A 7,091-nucleotide genomic window follows, 5' to 3' on the forward strand; every position below is an offset into this window, starting at 1 on the left:
TGTCCTAATCTCAGTCCAGACCCTCATTACTTGATGTTTTCCTACTCCTCTGAACTGCTGAGAGTCCTGTCCCGTGATCCCAGAACAAGTTCACTGCAATGAGGGTAACTATCCTGGTTTTTGAGTACTTAAGAAATGGCAGCAGGCATCACCAAAAAACCCCTCTCACTGCAGTCCAGTGAGCCTGGAACTGGAGAGAAAGAGCTCCAGATTGTTACCTTTTTATGTAGAGAGGAATACAAGCACACTTTCTACTGTCTTAAAAATGACTTGGGAGTATGAGCAACATTACTGGTAAAGGCAAGCGTTCAAAAAAGAGTTTGTTTCCAAGATTGTGAAATAATATAGGTGCATTTTAATTTTCATTCTGTTATTGTTTGGGGTTTTTTCTGACTTTTTTAACTTTCACGTTTCCAAGTCCCCACAACTATTATGACTAGAAACATCATCATTATCAATCATCATTACCATGGCTGTTGGTAACACTAGAACATGAAAGCTAAGATTCTTAGATAGCAAGCAAATTTTATGAGCTGTGGGTAACATTACAGACCTGCTATAGATCAGATAAAAGCCACATTCAATGTTCAAATAAATGCTAGCCTTGGTGGTGGTGTCACCAGAGCCATGAAGCACTGAGAGATCCTGTCCTCCGTGTGTGGTCCCTTTGGGTTTGAGTAAGGAAGGTGCAAATAGAGTAATGGTGTAAGAGCAATACTGTGCTTTCCTGCTTCAGTGTTGTCAGTCCATGGGCCTGCCAACTCACCCTTTATTGGCATCTCTCTTCTTCTATTCCCTGGTAACCCAGAAGCCACTTTTGTGTCTGTGAAAGCATCTTTCCAGGGTTCTATTCACCAAATGGCAAATAGTTTGAAAACTCCCACTGGCTCTCTGGTCCTCTTGTCTTTGCTGAAAGTTTCAGATGTCATCTGGTACATTCTATCCATACTATTTTTAGGATACAAATATTTTTAAACAAAAAGGAACACATACAACATTTTGCATTTTGATCTGAAAATATTTTTCCGCCTGACTAGAAAATGCAGTGAGCCAAATTTTCTGTAAATGTTGATGTCTTTTATTATAATTAGTCTGGCTAATTTCTACATGATCAGCTCAAGCTTTCTGAAATTTTTTCTACTATGGCATGAAATTTGGAACCACTTCAGGAAGCCAGAAAGTGAACATGCTATGAATCAAAAATGCAGAACAGGTTGTACAGTTCCTGGAAGAACTTAACTGGTCAAAAAATCTATCTTGGCATTTTTTTTTGCAGGAGGCCAGAATGTGGGTGTACCAGGAAATATTTTGCACATATGTTTTGTTTAGCTGAGTTGCTGCTGTGCCATCTTTGTCTTTTTCTTAGGACAGGCCAAATTCGGCAGTTTTCTGTACCGCACTCTAATTCAAGGTCAGAGCAAACCACAACAGTCAGTAAATACTCTTTTATTTTTCTCTTCAGAAATACTTGTAAAGAACACTTACTTTGGAAACATGTCATGTTATACTGCAATGGAGAAAGACTTTCAGGACTGGGGTTGCATTTCTGGCTATGTTTTGCCAGCGGGGGAAAAGCCCTGCACTGCTGCTGGCTGTTGGCAGACAATGCTGACCTCAAAACCACAACTGTGAAACTGCGGCGCAGTGAGAGGTGACACACTGGGTCTCACATGAGTGAGGAGTTCTGTGCAAACTTTTATAAAGAAGCCTGGGAAAGGCTGAAGTACTACAGGATTTTTTTTTTAAATCTGCAGGGAAAAAAATGGGAAAGGATGACAGAGAGGCCATTTTCTCCTCTCTTCTTCTATATGTACTGGTATTTTTCAAAAGGTTTCCTGATGTTCTACTGGAAACAGGGCTGAAATATGAAACTGCCCATCTGAAAGCGTGAGCTTATTCCAGTGTTTGTCTTGCAGATCAAGGAAGAAAAACCAACTCAAGCAACTTCTTTACTGATGTACAGTGTGCACTGCTTATCTACCCAAGTTGCTGTCACCTTAAGAGAATAAAGTGCTGTGGCCTTCACTCAAGGATCTTAGCAACAGAAATGTAAATAGCATTGAGTACAAAACACAGCAACCTGTGCACTTACATCATTCTTATTAGAACCAGTGCTATCTGACTTTCAGCTTTGAAAGAAAACTGTCTGCTTTCTGGATAGTTACCTACAATTCAGTCAAATAAAGGTCACTGTAAAGTTAGGGAAAAATAAAATAAAGCCTGTGGAGGTGAAACCTGTATGTGTGAGCTGCTCATTTCAAATATTATTTCATTTTTTTTTATCACTGTAGAAAGAAATCAATAATAGAATTGAACTAATTTTGCATGTATCTTTCTCTCCTCTCAAATACTCCAGAAATTTTCTGAAAAGATCCAAATCCAGAAGGCTTTAGTGGCAGTTGTTAGTGCTGGGTTGCTTAATGATGGACTTAGAAAAAGAAAAAAAACACTATTTTAAAACATGAACACAGCTCAAACCAAAGTTATAGGCCTGTTGCAGAAATTACTGGGTGAGGTCCTTTGGGCTAAGTCAAAATGAAGGTCTAACTAAACGGTCATTTTTGGCTTTGTATCTATGCAACTGGTTTGCTAAATTAAGGTCACTGGATCTCATCTCAAAAATATTAAATCCCTTTTAAAGTTCTAAAAATGTTCATTAGATGTTTCGTTGATTTAAGTGTTTTATTGGGATTTCTCAGGTTCAATCCCCAAAAGATATGACAGGAAGCAAGAGGTCTGAGGTGGGGACATCTTTCTGCTGCAGCTGTAACATAAGAAAGGCTGACCCGGGTCACACCAAAAGTCCAGGTAACCTGGTACCCTGCAGTTCCCTACAGTGGAAATATAAGGAGAGAGCAGTTACAGTTTAATTTCTCCTCCTATTTACCAGTTCAATCTCTGATTATCTAAGGATGGAATGGGAGGCTTTCTCCATTTCTCTGCAAAGCAGCCTGTTTTTCTGCAAATTTGTCTAGGAACTTCTTGCAACCCTAAGTATTTTTGGCATCTAAAAGATCTCATGATGATGAATTATTCAAATTAAGCAGATGTTGTTTAAATAGTACTTCCTTTTGCTTATTTTACACTTCCATTTGAAAAAATATTATTAGATTCATCGTTGTTCTCATTAAGAAATGAGTAATTGTTCCCTGTTCACCTTTCCCATGTCAGACTTGATTTTTGACCCCTTTATTACATCTCCCATTTCTCATCTATTTTCTAAGTAGTTCCAGAGGAATTGATCTATCTCAGAAGGTATTCGGTCTTTGTGATCAATCTGGTCACTCTTTTTCCTATTTTTTTCATGGTTTTCAAATGCTTAAGATGCTACCATGTATCAAGATGCTATAAGCAGATTTTTGTCTTGTATTAAAGGAAAGAACACGATTTCTGAAGACTTATACAGTAGCATTTTATTTTATTGTTGCTTTTTCAATCTCTTCTGTCCTTACCAGTCCGAACTGCCTCTCTGAGCATTGAGATAACAATTTCAGAAAACTAACCATAGGGACTTCAAAATATCTTTGCTGACTGATATGAACTAATTAGACCCTATCTTTTATGTTGCACAAGTAGATATTTTTTGTCTTCCTTTCATTGACATCTGATCATTGCATTTTAGCTGCTATTTTATCACCTACTCCATCTTTATCATAATGTTTTTTTTCTTTTGGCTACTTCGTGTCAGCAGTTTTGGTTTTGATTTTCCCGAATCATTGTGAATCCCTAGAAAATACTGTCGAATCCTGTTTCACTTATCAATGTGAACATGTTGTAAAGCTCAGGTGCATTTGGAATCTCACTGGTTACTCCCTTTGTCATAATTTACCCATCCATCTTCCCTTTGAAGTAGTTGCCAATCACAAAGAGAGCTCATCTCCTGAGCTTTGTAAAACTGTTTGGGGAAATTTTTATATGTGATTGCTTCAGCCAGGCTGCATGTTAGATGTTCTTCACATCATGTCCATAGCCCATAGCTCCTTTATGGGTCAGACTGGGAAGATACCCCAAACATGCTCTGTCTCCCCGAGTGCCACACATTTGGATTTCCCTTCTGTGGCAATTAGACTGGGAGTAAAAGCAAGCGGGGAGGAGGAGAGGAGGAAGAAAATAGCAGAAGCTGGTACAAACTTCGTCTTCTTCCAACAGGGAGTTGATTAAGACTGAAGACTCCGGTGTCCCAGTGTTTATACAAAGTCTACATAAGCCAACTCCTCTTTATCAATATTTGCTGACTTTGCTGACATTTTTAAAGCACTTCCAGATTTGCAGTTTCTGCTTCTTCTCATTACATGGTGGTGAGCCATGTGTTAGACTGACGGGGTTGTCATTTCTGTTTTCTCTGAAGTCTTGTCTAAAAATTTCTATTCTTCCAGAACTGGGTTCACTCCAAACCGTAAATTACAAAGCACAGTTAATAGTTTGGCAATTTCAGATCCAAGCTCCTTTTGAACCCTGGGTGAAAAATACATTGTCCTGGCAGTCAGGTACTCTACAGTTTACTGAATGGCTCCATATTTGCTTCAGTTTTACAAATATGTTTGTTCTGACCATGCCCCTAAAAAGGTTTTGTTGTAGCAATCACCTCAAAATCTGCCAAAAAGAACAGTGATGGAAAAAAAGTACTTACTTTTCTCCTGTTTTCCCTGAATGCTTCTGTTACATCTCTATTGCCTGCTAGTTCCTCACATTCTCTGGCAGATCTGTTGTTGATATGTTTGGAGGAAAAAAAAATTATGCTTCAAAATAAATTTTTACCTGGTTCAGTATGGTTTTGCTTTGCCGGTTTATGCTACTTGCCAGAGTTTATGCTTCTCCTTTTGGACAGAAGCATAAAATAACAGTATTCCACTGTGAATGCACAAGTGGACTTCACAAAATCACTTGGCTGTTTCCAGTGGGTATCTAGAAGTTCAACCTTGTGGTACTTTGATGTGCATTAAAGACAAAGAAGTTTGTCAAAGGCTGGCTGGAGAAAAAAGGGATTTGGTGAAACATGGTCCAGAAACTGTAAGTACTGATGTTTCCATTATCTTTCAGTTTCAGTGCATTTCTGAGCATTATCTATTACATATATTTAAAAAAGAAATACAGCCAGCCTCCAGACTGGATGATAGCTGAAACAAGCTTATTACCACAAATTACTATTTCACAGTATTCTAACAATTAGTACTGTGGAGCCCTATGGCACCAGGTATTGCACAAACTTAAAGAGAAGGTGAGTCCCTGTCCCAAGCAGCAAAATTCTTCTGTCCTCCTAGCTTAGGACATTGTTGAGCACTCATGTTCAGTATTTATGTCCATACAATGCACTATGGATATATTAACAGTGATCCCAAAGCCATGCTCCAGCACAAACTTCTCTGCCATTTATGCTGAGCAGTGGCACTTCCCACATGGGATTTGGCCAGCTTTAAGGTTTTTCCCTGAGTAACATGTGTATGTTCTAAGGGCTTTGCTGAATTAGGACCTTGCTTTACAGAAAATGTATCTGCTAATAAACACACATTATGCTTGATCAAGCTTAGCATTAAGTGTCTTGTCTCTTCCTTTCACATCTAAACTCCACCTGTGGTGAGAGCAATTTATCTTCAATTGCTTTAATGCAGTGTTTAAGTATGTGTTCTTGGCCACAAAGCAGTCTGCATGTATTTCAGTGAGAGGCTTAAAATCCCATTCACATTTTTAATATACAGTTTTCTCACATAAATTAATCACAGCTTGGTTGGCAGGTCTTGCATGAGTAATAAGGTTGCTGGCACAAACACATACCATAGATCTGTTTGGTAAAGGAGAAGCTTTTGTTTGCTTCTATATTTACACAAGAGGTTTAACTTGTACAAAACGGTTTAAGATACTGGTGTTTTGCTAGCAGGACATGACAAGCCATGAGATAACATATCCTCCCCAAAATGATCAACAGACAAATCCCCACACACTGGTTTGAAAATTAAACTATTGCTATGCAAAATATTTTCACAAAATGCAGCTTCCATTTCTTATGTACACAGGCAGACAACACCCAGAAACTTGTTATATGAAAGAGCCATGCTCTTGAAAGAGAATTGAGCTGAATGCACTTTTTACATGAGAAAGGAATGTGCTTTTTCAAGTAAATAATGACAAAGTGACATTTCAGTTTGCTTTCTCTCTTTCATTCATAATTTTGGGAAGCGATTGCTCAGGGTATATAACATGTAACTAAGAATTCTGCAAAATAAGTTTTTTGCTGAATTTGTCTGAGCAATACTGGCACTCAAACATTCTGCAGTGCAATTTTGCTCCATTGCTGTTGTAAGAGCATGAGCTGGAGAACTTTGTCTCAATATCTGTTTAGTGCTCTTGCAATGTAGGCCTGACCTGAAGTACTCTGCACATGGTGGGAATCTTCCACTGCCTTGATTTAGGGCTTTGAATCAACCCTTCTGTAAACAACAAAATGCAGAAAAGACAATGTATTGCAAGGAATTAACTTTGGAATGTATATATAACATCTGTATGTGTCACCAATTTTGTGTTAGATCAGCAAAACAAATCCCTTTGTAACACTGCAAGGTTGCATTTGCCAAAAAGATGTTGTGTAGTTCTACGGTCACCACATTGAGTGGTTTGGGTTGCTTCTCCATCACACACTCTGTTGAAAGCAATGTATTAATTATTGCTCTTCTCAGATTGAACATAACTGTATGTTTGACACAAACCATGCACAAGAAAATTATATGAAAATGCGAGAGACAGAATCTTAAGCGCAAATGGATTGAAATGTACGTGTGCAATTCAACATGAACTGAAAGAGAATTATCAGGAAACCAAGACAACTCTGCAGCCAAGGATGCCTTTAATGCACAGAAGAACATATGCCCTGCTCGAGAGGCTGGCAGCAGCTCACAAATGGGGGATACAATTGCTGGATGTCTCTCCTTGCACCACAATCAGTCTGTCAATGTAACTACAGAGATGTTCAGGCAGAGCTGGAGAAACAGGAATGCAACAAGGAATGACATTATTGATGCTGTGTGTATTATTTTGGGGCTTTGTGAAATCATCAGTCTAGCAATTGTTTGATCCAGGGGAATCATTCACATTTCAAG

At 38.5% G+C, this 7,091-nt stretch overlaps 1 long non-coding RNA gene across 1 annotated transcript; it reads right to left on the reverse strand.

Moving 5' to 3' along the window:
* Nucleotides 1-2,676: 2,676 nt before the first annotated feature.
* LOC128809652 (uncharacterized) lies at nt 2,677-6,689 on the reverse strand. The gene is made up of 3 exons (XR_008437812.1): nt 6,361-6,689; nt 4,631-4,703; nt 2,677-2,831 (listed from the first exon to the last, which is right to left on the reverse strand). It is a non-coding gene; the product is annotated as an uncharacterized LOC128809652 (long non-coding RNA).
* Nucleotides 6,690-7,091: the final 402 nt, after the last annotated feature.

The sequence above is a fragment of the Vidua macroura genome, chromosome 7 (genome assembly GCF_024509145.1).
Source record: "Vidua macroura isolate BioBank_ID:100142 chromosome 7, ASM2450914v1, whole genome shotgun sequence".
Lineage (NCBI taxonomy): Eukaryota > Metazoa > Chordata > Aves > Passeriformes > Viduidae > Vidua > Vidua macroura.